Genomic DNA, 17,370 nt, shown 5'->3' on the forward strand with positions numbered 1-17,370 from the left:
TCCCAACAAATCTTCTATGCTTATTTATAGTCTTTCATCACTACTTCAGCAAGTGCAGTGGAAATTCTATTTCACTAAGACCATCTCCTGAGTTATCTCCCTTACTTGCTGACCCCCACCCCCTTATAAATATTAGCAACTGAACTGATATTGATTTTTTTTTCTTTTTGCATAATTATTTCTAATTAGCTTTTTAATACTAATTAGCTTTGCTTTATTGAATAACTTAAAATTAACCTAATATGTAGTTAGCTCTAACTGATTATATGCCATACATTTTCAATTAAAAATTTAATGTTCGTTTTACAGAGATCTGTTTTTCTCTGTCTTAATATGTAACCCAGTTTAATATGTTCTCCTGGTCCTTGAGCACCTTTAGCAGGGCCCATGCTGTTTCAAACAATCTAGCCAGATTTCCCATTTTCAGATTATTTTCTCACTTCCATCAAATAAAAAGCATCATAGCTACTGCCCTTTCTACTCTGACTCAGCCATTTATAATAACAGAAAATGTCACTTTGATAAACAATACAGAAAGAAGTAAAATCACTGCAGCAGAACATTGTCATTCTTTTGTTTTTGCCTTTTTTTTCCTGCTTCGTTTTTTTTTTTTTCGGAAAACAGTCATCACTGTAAACTCATCTTGAATAAATACATATATATATATACAGTCGAAGAATGTTCTAACTTCAAGACATAGCATTTTAGTATATGAAGATGTTGAGTTAGAAAACCAAAAGTCTGTAATTATTTTCTCTGAAATGATTTATCATCACCATCAATTTTTAGCAATTTATCAAAGAGAGATTATATGTATTCCAGGCTATTCTAGATATGAAACCAAACAGCAATCGTTAACTTTTCTTTTGATTTAGGAACAATATAACTTTCACTTTCTTATATGTCTCTGAAATATTAGATGTCTAGCCAATTTATATTAGAAATACTGATTATAGTAGTTAAGTAGTATTGGTACTAAGCTGTTTGACTGCTTGGGAAAAACCATTCAAGTGAAATCTGTTATTAATATCAACTTAAAAGCAACTCGAAATACCAGGCAGCCAACTCTCTCTCTCTCTCTCTCTCTCTCATATCAAACCCTATTATCTTAAGAAAAGAAAAAGACATTGGATAATGTAGCCCTGTTCTATCTATAAGACAGGATGGTCAGAAGCCAAATGGTAGTGCTGAACTAGGGTCAAACAACAACTTTAATGAGCTGACAAGTTATCACACCAATCTTTTAACCTGCTAAATATCTTTCAAATTACACTTTGCCATCTTGAGAAAGATTCTTGAAAACCAAGACAAAATATTCTGTACTCAGAGTTCAAATATCCCTAAAGTCAACTTTGCGTTTCATCCTTTTGGGGTCAATAAAGTACCAAACCCTGACAGAGGATTGACTGAGTATGGATGAGATACTTTCTTTGCTTAAGCCCTAAACTCCCTATGGGGCATCAACAACTTTTCCCTATTGCTCTCGTGTTTTCTGCTTCTTTCCAGCGGGATCTCTGCTTTATTAGCTCTGTTTCAGTAACTTGCCTCCAGCTATTTTTAGAACCTCACTTGTGCCACCCTCGTGGGTTCCAGGTCAGGACTTGACAGGTCATGTTTCCCTGAGAAATGCCTTCCCCTCCCAATTCTTATAATTTTTTGAATTGTCATCAATACTTCTATTATGTTGTTTTTTTTTCTAATTAGGAATGTTGGTTCTATGCAAACTCGTTTTCACCTCTGAAAGAAGTGGTCCTTATTGGACTGGCCCCTATCCATTGATCTGTCCAACATGGGAGGCCCATCCAGGAGCTTATGCTTTATTGACATAGCTCTCAGAATTATGAGGTGCACAAGCTCCACCCACCCACTGTGTGGTGGACCAGTTAAGGTACCTTGTGGTATTTGTTTTGGCTACTTTGGTTCTGAGTTCTTGGTTGGTAGACTTAATTTATTGCTCAGTTTAGCACCACTGTCTAATTCTTGAGTATCTCTTGTAGATTGCCTTCTGTTACAAGAATTCAGGCTTAGGCTCTAGTTTAAGGATAACTTCCTCACTTTTTCGTACCAATCTCAAAGACCCTTAAAAAACAAAAGGTCATGGATTGCATCTGTCATAGGTCTACCCATTTACAGTTGAATTGGAGCTAAACATCAGAAATATCAGATTAAATCCAGACAATCTCTGGTTAATATAAACCTAGATAACTATAGGTGGGTTTTCATGGCTGGCTTTCCTCTGATCATAGCTTTGTTCAATCAAGTTTGTCCTGTGTGATAAACAACAATATCAATAATAACAAGCGAAACCAAGACAGCTGCTGCTGTATAAAAGGTTCTTACACAAATACTCTGATGACAAATATTTTTAGATGAACAAAAGAAACTGAAATATTGAAATGAAAGATTGTTGCCAAAGTTGAAATCAGACCTGAAATCCTTTTGGCATTTATGAGGTTGCCCTTAATTTAACTTATCCATTCAAATTCTTCATGTTCCATCTAATTGAGCTTATTTTCCTTTGCTCATTTTAGTTTTAATTATGCAAAGTGTAGTTATGGCTGTGTGGTAAGAAACCTGGTTCTTAACTGCATGGTTCCAGGTCATTCCCACCAAATGGCATCTTAGGTGTCTTTCTCTATACCCCAGGGTAACGAAAGCCTTGTGGGTAGATTTCGTAGATGGGAACTGAAAGATGCCTATTGTGTGTGTTTGTGTGTGTGTGTGTGTGTGTATGTGTGTGTGTGTGTGTGTGTGTGTGTGCATGTGTGCTTGTGTTTGTCATCCACTACCACTTGAGAACTGGTGTTTGTTTGTTTACATCCCTGTAACTTAGTGGTTTGGCAAAAGAGACTGTGGGAATAAGTGCCAGTATTAAAAATAAACACCAAGGTTGATTTTTTCTCACCCAAACCCATCAAGGCTGTGTCCCAGCATGGCTAGCATCTAAGTGAGCTGTTCTATGCTGATAAAGCCCAATAGATTAAAACAAGCCTCTAGTTGTCTCTTGCCTAAAAATAAAGATCAGATTATTCCCTCACAAAGCATGAGAGATTAATTCTTCATTTCTTGAATTTCTCTCCCCTTTTCTTTCAGTATCATTTTTCTTTTACTTGTTTCAATCATTAGACTGCAGCCACTGCAGCTTAGACAAACAAATCAACCCCCAGCACTTGTTATATTTTTTTAAAACCTGGTACTTATTCTAGCAGTTTGTTGCTTTTTTGCTGAACCATTAAGTTACATGGCTGTAAACAAACCAACACTGGTTGTCAAACAGTGCAGGGAAGCAAACACGTGCACACACATGCACCCATACACATGATGGGCTTCGTTCAGTTTCCTTCTACCAAATCTGCTTACGAGGCTTTGGTCAGTCTTAGACACAATTGCCCAAGATATCAATAACAGTTGCACCTAGCTTGTAAGATTTGGGGGGGGGGGGTTCTCCAATATAAAATGCAATTTCAATTAATTATGAATTAATTTTGCTCCAACAACTAACAACTGATGCCAGCAGTTTGTTCCATGCTTCAGCAACACTTAGCATAAAAAAATGTTTCCTAAAGTCATGGGAGCTGTGCTGTTTTCTGACATTGTAAACATGTCCACGAGTGTTAGACAGGTGGAGTTTGAAAAGGTGCTCAGAGTTATTGTTAGTAAGGGTGAAATAACTTCTACAGTTGTACCAAAGTATAAACGGAAGTGTTAAAAACTGCTATGTCACAGTGTAAAATAACCACATCACAGTGAATAATGATTTAGTTTTGTGGCTGAATCATGTAGAATGTAGAAGTCTTCAAAAGTAAAAAGAAATTAAAAACCACATGTTGATAAAAATATACTAAAACTAGATGTATACAAAATTTCTTCACAGTGTATACTTTAATAATTGCTCTCTTCTAGTAAAAGTTGCATACTCCAAAATAATTAATAAGCAGCTTTCATTATTATAAGATAGATTCATACCATTTGAATTATTTCCTTCAGTACATTAAATTTTTATTTCTTTTCTTTTGTACTTAAGCCATCTTATTGTTTTTGTTGAACCTCCCATCCACCCCACCCCCTTGTTAACCTTGGTTGAGTAAGGCTGTGATTAAAGTCATTATAGCTATCCTTATCCTATCATTTTCCCGTATTGTATCTGGGTCTATACTATCCAATGTGTATATCTTTTTCTTTTTAAAGATGGTAAAGTGGGATTTGGGGGAGATCAGAAGCTGATTGCTACTTTGTTTGTTATTCTGTTGATATACGAGGGGGTATTGAAAAATTCCTGGCTTTGGGTAAAAGAAAATACAGGTCAGTCAATTATGATTTTACTCAACATATTCCCCTCTCAGGTTTGCATACTTATTGCAGTGGTCCTTCAGTTTTTCTAAGCCCTATAAAAGAACCCAGAAAGTTGGGCCTCCAGCCAGGCCTTTCGTGATATCCTTAAAGCCAGGAACTTTTCAGTACCCCAATCATTTCACTCCAAACCAGTTTTGATCAAGTACACCTATGATCAAATGCATTCCAGCCATGGTCATTTTTAGTGTATATAAGTACATTGTCCACTATGTCATTTGCCATTGTTGTTTTAGCTCCTAGATCAGACCTGATCAAGCAGACTCATGATTAAAGGCATTCCAGCTGTGACCATCCTGTCTATTTCCTATACAGAAGGAATCCAGGAAGCCACATTATCTAATGTCTTTTTGTAAGACAGTATGGTTTTATTTGGTTGCTATTCCTAGCATGTCAAGCAACCACACAGGGGTTATCTTGTCGCTAATTAGTTAACTCTCTTTAATGATTTGTTGTTGTTATTTATAGTTGACATGAAGTTAGTGAACCGGCTGAACCATCCCTGCCCCAGCATTTCTTCTGAGTTCAAGTCTTGCTGATGTCAAATTTTCTTTTCATCTTTTTTGGGGTTGATTAAATAAGTACCACTTGAACACTGGTGGCTGATATAATTAACTATTACTTTCCCCTTATAAAAATTGCTGATTTAGTGCCAAAATTTGAAACTGTTATTTACAGTTTGCTTAGGAATATAAAAATATATAAATATTTGTACTGCTGTCTTTTATTATCAGTTGACAGTATGCATGCCCACTCCAAGATAACGTATTTCTGAAACAGACAATCATCAATAGTATTAAAGTACATTTTTTTCAAAAAAACCATTTCATGACTAGATTCCAAATGAGTAGATAGCCTATATTTTTCTATCATTTTACAATATGATAACATTTTGAAGCGGTTTAATAAAATCTCTACAGCACCACATATGCTGGCATCGACTAAACGGAGCCTCATGATGTCATTTATATTATAATGAGATTTTGATCTAAATACAAACACTTTAATATGGACACCTTCCAAGTTGTTGGTATTAAAAGAGGTAAACAACCAAATTACAGATAAAAATAAACAGCATATTAATTTAATGTTGACACTCTTTTTATTCCTTAATGACTTCAGATAATTATTACAGGAAATAATAATTCCTCTTTTCCCCTCCCTCTATTTCTTTTCTCTGTTCACCTATATAGAATGTGACTTTTCAGCTATACACTTAGATTTTCCTCAAGCCAAACTCTCTCTAATTTTTTTACACAAATGCATAATCAACTAAAGCGCTAGATTTTTGTTTCCGTTATATTCAATTATTTACCCACACACAAACATATGTACATATATATATATATGTATATATATATATATATATATATATATATATATATATATATATATATATATAAAACACATATGGATATACATGTGTGTGTGTATATATATATATATATATATATATATATATAGGTGAGATATTTACATATCTATATATATTTATATATACGTGTGTGTGTATATATATATATATATATATACACACACACATACATACATACATACATACATTTATACACATACAGTTTATGTATATTTATTTTTATATACAAATATATATTTATATGTATGTTTGTATGTATCTAGTTAGCTAATTTTGTTGTTTGTTTTTCCCCTGTCTGTGTAAAATCTATTAAAATAGCAACAAAACATTTGTTTGTGTGAAATATTTGCACATTTTCTTTTTCAGGTATTGCAATGATATTTATAGATTTTACTAGATTTTAAATGATTTAAGAGTGCAAGTAACTTCACATATAATACAAGAAGATGTTGAAAATGTGTTGCTAGGAAACCTATCATCAAATCATTTGAAAGTACATTAGTCTTCTAGGAAGAATGTTTAGTTTCACTCTAACATAATTGGATTCCTATCAATATGTTGTTGAGTTGTAGTAAATCAGATATTTTTTGACTATTGGCCAGTCAGAGAGAAGAGAAATGCAGTTCCCCTGTCCCTTTTCAGGCTATGTTTGAATCTAGAGAAAAGAAGTAAAACAATCTGAGGCATGAGACCTAGCAGAAACGCTTGAAACCTCACAGACTCTACCAAATTCATTCAGTGATCAGAAAATCATTTTTAAGTGATTGTGACATTAAGGTTACCACCCAAGAATAGGAACATTTCATTCTAGAAGCTTCCAAATTTCATTCTCAATGTTTTGGTTGATCTGAACCTAGAAAACATTTGACTGTAGTGCCACACAGTGGAATTGAACGTGAGACCATGGTAGCTGCAAAAGCAAATAGTTTAACCATACAGCCATATCTGCATCTGTTTTGAATGAGTTGCAAAAAGTCTTAAGCAATATAAAAATACTCTGCGACAGACAGTTCTTTGTTTTTTTCTTTTATTCATTGTATTTTTAGCCTCTCATACTGACATGTTGACAAATAAAAATTTTATAAGTATGTAAATGTCAGTTAAATCTGTGAAGCATTTCATATTTTTCTAATATAATGGTGCAAATATGAGCATGTAATTAAAAATTTTACTTTGTGGTCACATGGATTCAGGTGCAGCCACAAAATGTGATACCTTAGGCAAGTGTTTTATGTGTGTGTGTGAGAGAGAGAGAGAGAGAGCTTGTGTGCACACGCGCGCGTAATCAAAGTATGCAGCAGTATAGATTCATTACAGTCAATCTTACAAATCCGTTTTGCACAAGATATTAGATGAGAAAATTATCTACTAACTGTGTGTGTGTATATATATATATATATATATATATATATATATATATATACATATACATATATATATGTGTGTATATATATTTATTTAAAGATAAATTAAATAGAGAGATACTATTGAGAATCTAATAATTTATTTATATTACATGATATACTATGAATATTATATAAAATAAACAATTATTTAAAAAACCATAAGAGGCCAACAAATTGTTTCGACTTGAATATATTTTTTCTGCTATACATACATAATTACAGTTCCCTTATATGTAATGTCACTTCAGGGTCATGCTTTAAATATAGACGAAATTCCATGAGAAAGGATGGCTGCAATTTCGTCTATATTTAAACCATGACCCTGAAGTGACTTTATATATAAGAGAACTGTTATTATGCATATGTATATCAGAAAAAACATACATAAGTCAAAACAATATGTTGGCCTCTTATGTTTTTTTTAAATAATTGTTTATGTTATATAATATTATGTTATGATATATTGTAATCATAGTATATCATGTAATATTGTAATACAAATAAATTATTGGATTGTCAATAGAATATCTCTCTGTTTAATTTATCTTCATAATTGAATTATACCAATATTTATAGGGTATTCAGCTGACGTACCAGGGAATTGGATGTTTAACACACCCATTTGAAGGATTTCTTTTCCTCAGATTGTTACTATTCACACACACACATAAACACATATTTTGTGTTGTTATAGATATATATATATACACAATAAGTGCTTAAGTTGACTTGCCTCCTAAAACTTCAGTTTGAACTGAGACTAAAAGAAAAATCAGTGGTGCTATGGCTGCCTGGCAATGAATGGTTAGAGACACTTTATCATGGAGCAGGTACATGTACAATAGAATGAAAAGATGAACAAGCAAACGACTGGCATCGGTTTGAGTGGATCTTTAGGGAAAAGGGAATTAAAAAGGTGAGCAGATAGTCTCCCTCTTTCTCAACAGTTTCAAGAATAGAGGTGCATATGGTGCATTTCTCTGCAAACAAATATAAGCTGTCCATACAGCAGCAGTGTGTTCCATCTTCAAAGAGAAGAAACTGAAGCAGATGGTTGTCGAGGAACGTTTGTAATGATGAGTTCTATCATCAGTGAGGGAATGAGGTTGATCGGCAGTGAAGGTCTACTGCTAACCAGTAGAAAGGAAAGATAGAGTCATGAAGATAAGAGCGTAGATAGGAACTAACGTCCATCGCAGGTGATGGAAATATAGACTTTTGAGTCAGAGGAAGATACATAGAAATGGAATGGTCAATGCGAGTAGGAGTGTAGAAGGGCAGAGGTTGATTGCCAACGGATGAAAACGGCCAATTGTATAATGGCAATGTCAAGTGTGGCAAATGCATTAGAATTAACAGACAGCGGTTGGGGTTGGGCCGAGGTATTGAGGATAGCAGACAGGATAAAGAAAATCTGCTAATAATAGCAGTTTTGGCATGATGGTTCAAGCAGTGTGTGTGGGAAGGAAGGGGTTATACTAAATATCAAGAGTAGAAGCTGTAGGGTAGAGAAGAAAGACATGTACAAGGTTAAAAAGCAAGTAGCTAATATGGGGTTCCAGAGGATTGAATAATTGTAATTATGAAGAGGTTGTATTTAAAATGTAAGCTCAGTGAAGAGTGAAAATATATGAAGTAGTCACTAGATGAATAATAAAGTGACGTGTACCAAATTAAAACTACATAAAAGGAAATAAAGAAAATATATTAATTTAATTTAAATAGGTAGAATTTAAATTGTAAGTTCTGTGATGAATAAAAATATAAGTAATCGCTAGATGAATAATATAACGATGTGCAACAGATTAAAACAAAACTAAATAAAGTAAATATATTGATTTAATGTAAATAAGTTAAATAGACATTTGAAGTTGAACTATTCCATGCATGTAAGAATTATGTGTAGAGGGATACGTATTACTGTGTTTACATTTGTGATAAAATTGAAATGTCCTAAAGAATTACGAATACAAGAGGAGGACATTTTGTGTTGTTTGTTGGGTTAGGCAAAAGTATCATTATTATTATTTCCGTTTGTTATGGTTTGTGAATTATATCCATTGATTTTGCACCAATTTGAAGTGGCTATAATTAATCCAATATTAGATCTAGCTGAATGGGTTAATTTAAGAGTGGATAACTTAAAAACTGAACGGTACATATGCTGTAACGGGAAACTAGATTTAATAATGCTAAAAAAACTGCTTAGGTAAGCCCTTAAAGTTTCAAGGGAAGCAGAGTGTATATCAAAGTGTATTTCTCCTCCCGCTTTTGTTTGGTAATTGTGAGGGTATGATATTCCTGTTCTTGTTGGATATCTGTGGTATATTTTCATCCCCAGGATTATCTATCATATGTGTTCTCTTGAGTTTAGGATTAGGCAGGTGGACATGTTCTGTGAAATGTTATGTGGTGGAGGATTGGGGTGGATGTTCTTATTTTTAGTGGGTCTCTAAGAGTCTGGAATTAGGATCTAACTGCACTAGGTAATTCTTAAGTTTTGTATTACGTAAGAATTTTTTTTTATTCTGTGAGGAAATCCACTTGTGGTGTGGTTATTAAAGACTTCTTCAGTTGCAGAAAGATTAGATACTCTAATGAAGATTCTATTAATGATGCTTTTTAATCTGTGGTAATTGGAGTGAATATTAATATATTTTAGATTCTCATTAAGTTTATGGTACAGGGAGTATAATGAAGAGTTTAACTCCAAGGTTATGTCCAGGAAGTTAGCTTTTATATCTTTTCTGTGGTTAAATACGTAAATGCCCTGATTGAAACCAATGCCAATTGTTTGTCTGTTCATCTTTTCATATGGTTTTGGGTTCAGTCCCACTGTGTGGCACCTTGGGCAAGTGTCTTCTACTATAGCCTCGGGCCGACCAAAGCCTTTTGAATGGATTTGGTAGACGGAAACTGAAAGAAGCCCATTGTATATATGTGTATGTGTGTGTATATCTTTGTTTGTCTGTGTTTGTTTCCCCCCCCCCCAACATCGCTTGACAACCAATGCTGGTGTGTTTACGTCCCTGTAACTTAGCGGTTAGGCAAAAGAAACTGATAAAATAACTACTAGGCTTACAAAGAATAAGTCCTGGGGTCGATTTCCTCGACTAAAGGTGGTGCTCCAGTATGGCCACAGTCAAATGACTGAAACAAGTAAAAGAATAAAAGAATATACATTTATATATAAAGGATGACCTCAGGGTGCTGAACCTTCAGATGAGATGATAAGGGACCAAGATACAGGTCAGTCCCCCCGGTTGACGATTGACCTGCAAGAACACTGTACCATATAAAAAGCATTCATGCCAGTATCACATAGCAGCACTTATGCAGTGCCACATAAGAGCACCCAGCACACTCTGTGTAGTGGTTGGCACTTGGAAGGGCATCCAGCTGTAGAAACCAAGCCTAATCAGAAGCTGAAGTGTCTCATGCAGCACTTCTGCTTGTAAGCTCTGGTCAAACTGACCAATCCATGCCAGCATAGAAAACAAATGCTAAATGAGGATAATGATATCCTCATCATCATCATTTAAATATATTGCCTGGACTGGCATGGGCAGAATCAAACAAAAATTAACTTTATATGCTGTATGTGTTCCTTTACATCTTAATTATATCTTTTTATCCTCAAGTCAACTTTGTTTCTCTTCTTCCAAAATCGTTTAAAATAAGTCCCAGGGAAAATGCTGTTGTCAATATAATTGATTATGACCCTAGAAGACATTATTTCAGGAAGGTCACAGCTAACGATTGCAGACAATTAATCACATCTTTAGATCATATGCATCAGCAGTCTTCTAACGAAGAGTGTTATTACTCTTAATTGAAAAATAATGCTTCCTGCTTCACAACCAGAAATGGAAAGACATCTGATGAGGATCAAACTGCTCAAAACTTTGTGTAGCTGTAAAAATTGAAAACAATCTTTTATCTTTGAACATATTAATCCCAATAATTGTTATATTAAAGTACTTGTGGTTATAAGAATTTAACAATTAATACTCTTATCAAGATTAAAATTTTCTAGATTACTAATCTTCTTATCCTTTACAATACTAATCATGAAAGCAAGTATCCTAGTGATCATAGTGTTAGTCTCACAATTTTAAGCATGGCTTCAATTCCTAGATCAGATGCTGTGTTGTATTCTTGAGCAAGGCACATCATTTCACATTACTGCAGTTTACTCATCTGAAACGAATACTAACTGCGTGCTCCTTCCAACAGTCACATCCAGGATGTTTCACTGGGTCAAGAGTAGAGGGACCAAGAGAACTTCTATGTTTGTTTGGAATTAAGACAATCAAGTTCTGAAGGTGTAAATATAAACATTCACTTTAGTCAAGACAATCATAATTCCAATAACTACCTACCTTGAACATTTTACCATTTTACCATTCTGTCTTTTATATCCCAAGCCAATACTCCAGTGTGGCCTTAGTTATAATGACTAAAAATCAAAAACTAAAGAGTCCAAGAACTCGTAGCATATCAACTTCATTAACCAATAATTCAACATTTAGAATCAAAATTATATTTTTCAATTCCTTGCAAAAGGTTTCCATGTGATGTGATAAAAACAAAATTACCATGGGGTTAAAAAGTTTACTTTGTAACTATGTGATTTCACATTTGATCCCACTATGTCTTCAACAATTGCTTCAGGTTGACCAAAACGTTGTGAGTGGAATTTGGTAGATGGAAAAATGTGTGCAAATTTCACAGGGGAACATTATTTTTGTTTTTTCGAAGCTGAATCTATCACTCAATAAAACACCACTACTGACTCATAGGGGTTTAGTATAATTGTTGTTGTAAGACAATGAGGAATCACAACACAGAGAGAGAGAGAGAGAGAGAGAGAGATGAAATGATGAATAATACCAATATCGAAATTATTTAATTAAGCTAGAAGAAATACTCCGGGTCACTACGGAACCTCAAAGTACAAGTTCAATGAATAAGAACAGCTAAAGAAAACAACTCATTTAAACTGAACTGTCTAAATTACGAATTTCTTTATAAAGATGAAGCGTGAATGCACATTGTCTGTATTTATGGAAATATGATTAAAAGCAAAATGTTTGATAGTTCACAACATAATATACATAGTTCAAAGTGTTTAAGCAACATCTCTAAGAAAACAGTGGAAGAATCTACTTTCGTTGGCTCAATCTCTGATCAAAATTTTCTTACAAGCATTCAGGCCTGGTCTCTAATCTGGAAACAATTTTCTCTCTTCCTTTCACCTTTCCTAGAGAGTCTGAAAAGGGTCAACAGCACAGCCATTCTCCTCTAAGTCATTAAAAACCAATGTAAAACCTGTTTTATTTGATTTTGCTTCCTCCAGACCTATGGATCGATTTGATTCTAGCACTACAAACTAAAAACACTCATTGATTATATAGTGTTCCAGTTATTTACAGTGTTGAACTGCACCACTGAAATCTAGGATAACTAAACCATCTTTCGTGAGTGAAAGTCAAATGCAGCTTTGATGACAGAATACAAATTATGAAGTCTTCAAATGGTGGAATAGTTTCTGTTGAATTCACAACCGGCTGTGATTCTTCATACAAATGTCCTTACTTTAAATTCTCTTCTTGTAACCTTTCAGTCTTTTTATCTTTAATTCTCATCCTAGATATTTTCATGTAAAGATCTCTCTTTTATTCTCTGTTATGTCACAGAACAGTAGACCACCTGATTTGATGTTTTGGGAGGTGCCCTGTCTCCTCAACCACTCAACTCACCCCTCAAATTCTACACTAACCGCTATACCCAAGCCTTCCTTTCCAAAATTACTAGAATTGACTTGCCCATCTGTTTCAAAGAGTTTATGAATGACATAGGCATTTCTTTTTCCCTTTGACCAAACCTTAAATAAAAGCCAAATTTTCATTTCTTCTGTCAGGCTTCATAAAATAAGCAACAGTAATATCTTCATTTTCTACATCTATCAGCTTGTATCAAGTACATAATGAGGGATGTGCCATTTATCCCAGCTAATAATACTTAGGGGTTGTTGCTCTTCACGGGAACAATGTGGCCATTTAGATTCACACCATTATCAGCCCTTAAAATGCAAACACCATCAAGTAGATTTTTTCCACCCACAGTCTCTTGCCTAAAGGAACCTTGGGTGCAGGGAGCTCTCAGTGGTTATGTTAAATCAACATTAGTATTGCACTAGTACTTTATTTTGTTGACTTCAGCAGGATAAAAAGTAAAGTTGACTTCAGCATGATTTGAAATAAGAATATAAAAGTCCTTCACCAAATGCTGCAAAGTATTTTCTCTGCCAGTCTATCACTTGTGTCTGCTAGATTAGATCTAATCTACTAGAGTACAGTCTCTTTAAGAAAAAGTACCTCATGCTTTGTCAGAACCTTCATTCTAGTTTGTAATTTTTGTCAAAGGTTTTTCTTCTATTTTTATTTACCGTGTGAATATTCCCGAAATCTATTGTGATTATTGAAATAATTATAATCATCGAAATAACTGTGTATGATATTAAAATAATTGTAATTATTGAAAATATTGTAATTCTTGAGATACTTGTAATTGTTGAAGTAATTGGGATTATTGAAATAATTGTAATTATTGAGAAATAATTGCTGAAATAATTGTGTTATTAAAGTAATTGTGATTATTGAGGTAATTATTATTGAAATATTTGTGATTATTAAAGCAATTGTGATTATTGTGATTATTGAGATAACTGTAATTACTGAAATAATTGTAATTATTGAAACAATTATGATTATCAAAATAATTGCATTTATTGGAAATATTTATGATTATTGAAATAATTCTAAAAATTCAAAACATTTTTTCATACTTTTTTCCTTTCCTGTCAGTTTCTTCATTTCCATTATTTTTTTCTTTTTCTATGGATTATCTCTTTTATTTTATTTTATTCTGTCTTTTCCTTTCCACAGTCATGCAACATAATAACAAGCTAGAGTCTATTGCCAAACAGAACTAGAATTGATCTCAGTCAATTAACTTTTCCCCTTTCACATAACTTTACAATATATTATCAGTTAGAACAAAACTCACACAGGTGTTGCCCAACACCAACACAATTGATGTTGCTCTAGAAGTGCAGCATCTACATCATAACTGTCCACTGACATCTATTTATGTGCTTATCTGTTAATTCAAACGAGGAATGAAAGAGACACAAACATTCAGAAAATATCTTCATTTTACTCCATATCTAAACATCAACTATAATTTTCCATTCCTCCCACGACCACCCCACCCCACCCTCGGGTGAGGCAACTACAAAGACTTTAATAATCATGTTAGAGGAAGAAAGAGCTTTAATCAGTCAACAATTAAAACTGCTGTTCGCATTTCTGGAAATAGTTTCCTTCGTCAGTCGTCCACCTCACTTTATCTTCTAAATTTATAGCATTGCACACCACTTATTTATAAACATGCAAGCAGTCTTATCACAAATCATTTCATCCTTGTAACTCTCTGATATATTAGAGTCAATTATTAACTTTCAATGAAGTCATTCTCTCAAAACTGTTTTCATTGCAGCTTTATCTGTCTGTCGTCTTTTTAGAACTGAAATTTGGAAAACATTCACTCTCACTTTCTCTTATATCAGACATATTTTCATCAAATAATGTGGTTGCTGTTGTTGTTGTTGTTGTTACCATTGTTGTTGTTGTTTATATCCAGACTATCCTTGATCCAGGAAACCTATGATGAAAAGCATTCCAGTCATGACTGACCCTGTCTATTTTTCTTTCTTTTATTTTTTGGGGTTTTTTTCTTTTCAGATACAATGTATCTAATACCACATTATGTCTTTCTAATTTGTCCATCATTTTTCTAAAACAGTACGGTGTGGTTTCAGTGAAATTCTACTGCTATTTCTAGCAGGTCAAACAACCACACATTGGGCCCCCACCCACATCATTATCTCATCAAACAATGTAGTGTTGTTGCTATTATTATTATTGTTGTCATTATTGTTTAGCCTCATGTCAACCATGATGAAACAGATCTATGATCAAGGATATTCCAGCCATGATCATCCCCTCTTATTTTCAGACGTGTATCTAGAACTACATTATTTAAAGTGCCCTTCTTTCTTTATGATGGTAGGTTGTGATTTTGATAGACATTTGGCTGTTATATCCAGCAAGCTGCTCCATTGAACATGTAGGAAGAGCAATTTGTTTTTAAATATTGTTTACCATTGTTTTATCAATTACAAACCATTTCATCTGAATGATAATTACAAATTGGTGACATTTTAATGTAGACAACAGCATAATTAACAGGTGCCCCACACTGTATTTGTATATATAAACAAATGTCAGGTACATTTATGAGTGTTTGTTTATATTAAACACACTTTAGCCTCTCTTATGAAAAGTACATACTCTGGTTGAACCCCATTTTCCTATTTCTGGGACCAGAAAAAAAGTCACATTTCAGTGTTTTTATTGCTTCGTTAGGGAAGGTCACTCATTTCCTTAACTATAGAGAACATAGTAGCCTTATATATAGAGAGAACACAGTAGCCTATAACTGTTTACAGTACATACAAACTTGGATAAAATTAAATTGACCTGTTCTAATATAAATAATCATAAATGCAAGCTTTGGAAATGTTTAATTAACACAGAGAAGCACTACACCAAACAACATTAGGATAACTAGTGATATTAGTTCAAACTTATGGGTGTATTTAGAATAAATTTTTCTGGTTGCAATTGAAAAGTACCTATTTTTCACTGCTAAGTTAAAAGCATGTTTACTATTAACACACAGTCATAATTCGACCTTTTATCTCTGTTTATCCGAATGTTGTTGTGTACTTCATCATCATCATTTAATTAAATGTTATTAACAGATGTACCATCTTAATGAAAATTAAGGCAGATCAGTTTAGTTTTGTTCAAGTTTATGTATACTATAAATAGTCGTAAGATACTATTTAATCTACGAGTGGGAAAATGAGTGATCGGTCACTGATGAAGCAGTAAGAAAGGAAAAACTAGTCACGTCTGTCTCCTTTTTCTGGTCATAGAGACAAAAATGTGGTTGTAATACAGTATCTTCTCTTCACAGCAAGGCAAAAGAAAAACTATTTGTTCACTATAAACATCACTGTATGTTTACCTCTTTTTTGATAATTATGCATAATTTTTCTGAAATGACTTCATAAACAAATAAACTTAAGATGAGATGTTACTGAAGTTAACTTGCAGAAATTCTGTTCTGGGGAGATACAAGGATACATTTATCATAATGTTCTGGTGTGATGGTATTATATCTATGAGAATTTCAGGTGATTTGAATGTGTAGTTTCAGGAAATGTGTGATTAAAACAGATTATAGCATCATCTACAACCATTCCTTGCATGTCAATGTGCTCTCTTTCACTTTATCTATTTTGGTTGCTGTCATTGTTTAGCTCAAACACTGTCAGCATTTTTTATCTTTCTTTTCTTCTGTTTTTTTTTTTTTCTAAGACCTGTGCATTCGGGACAACATTATCAGATGCATCTTTCTCCTTTTAAGTTAGTAAGATGTGGTTTGAGGGTTATTTGACTGCTAATTCTTGCAGTATGAGTGACCACATAGAAGTTCCCTAGCTGACTTGTGTATTTTACTGATGGTAGCTGTTATTTAACTTCAGGTCAGCCCAAATTGAACAAATATACAATTAAAAGTATTCCAGACATCTTTTTCTTTCAGGCAGTGAACACCATCCAGTTCTAAATTATCAAATGTAACCTTTCCATTGTGAGATGAAGATTTTGAGGGAGATTTGACTCCTATTTTTATTCATTTATTTTTTGTGTGAATCAGCACAATATGTTAAGTCACTTGTGTTCTTTCATCAGGACTATATCCACTGTATTTTAACACCACTGTGAGGGCAAAGTTCAATGCCGTGTTTATTCTACCTGTTATATACTGCTGATTTTTTGAAGTTTGTTGCAGTTGATGCAGGAGAGGCTGATATTTCAAACCCAGCTGGCATGGATTTCATCTATTGCTTGCAGATCTATGAGGGTAGGGTATTGTTATGCCAATGAAAAGTCGATCACCAATCGTTCTGGATAATAGATTCAATTCACCACCCAATTTAGCACCATCATTGAGCCTTTGGGTACCTTCAGCAGAATCCATCTGCAGCAAGCGTTCATGCCAGACCTCTGACGATAACTTCTTCCCATTTTCCCACCAAGCACG

General features: G+C 33.8%; 1 protein-coding gene across 1 annotated transcript in view; it reads left to right on the forward strand.

Annotated features, from left to right (window-relative positions):
• Window positions 1–17,370, forward strand: part of LOC115217806 — a 549,517-nt gene that overhangs the window by 378,158 nt on the left and 153,989 nt on the right. The window lies entirely within an intron of this gene.

The sequence above is a fragment of the Octopus sinensis genome, linkage group LG12 (assembly GCF_006345805.1).
Source record: "Octopus sinensis linkage group LG12, ASM634580v1, whole genome shotgun sequence".
In the NCBI taxonomy this organism is placed as follows: Eukaryota; Metazoa; Mollusca; class Cephalopoda; order Octopoda; family Octopodidae; genus Octopus; species Octopus sinensis.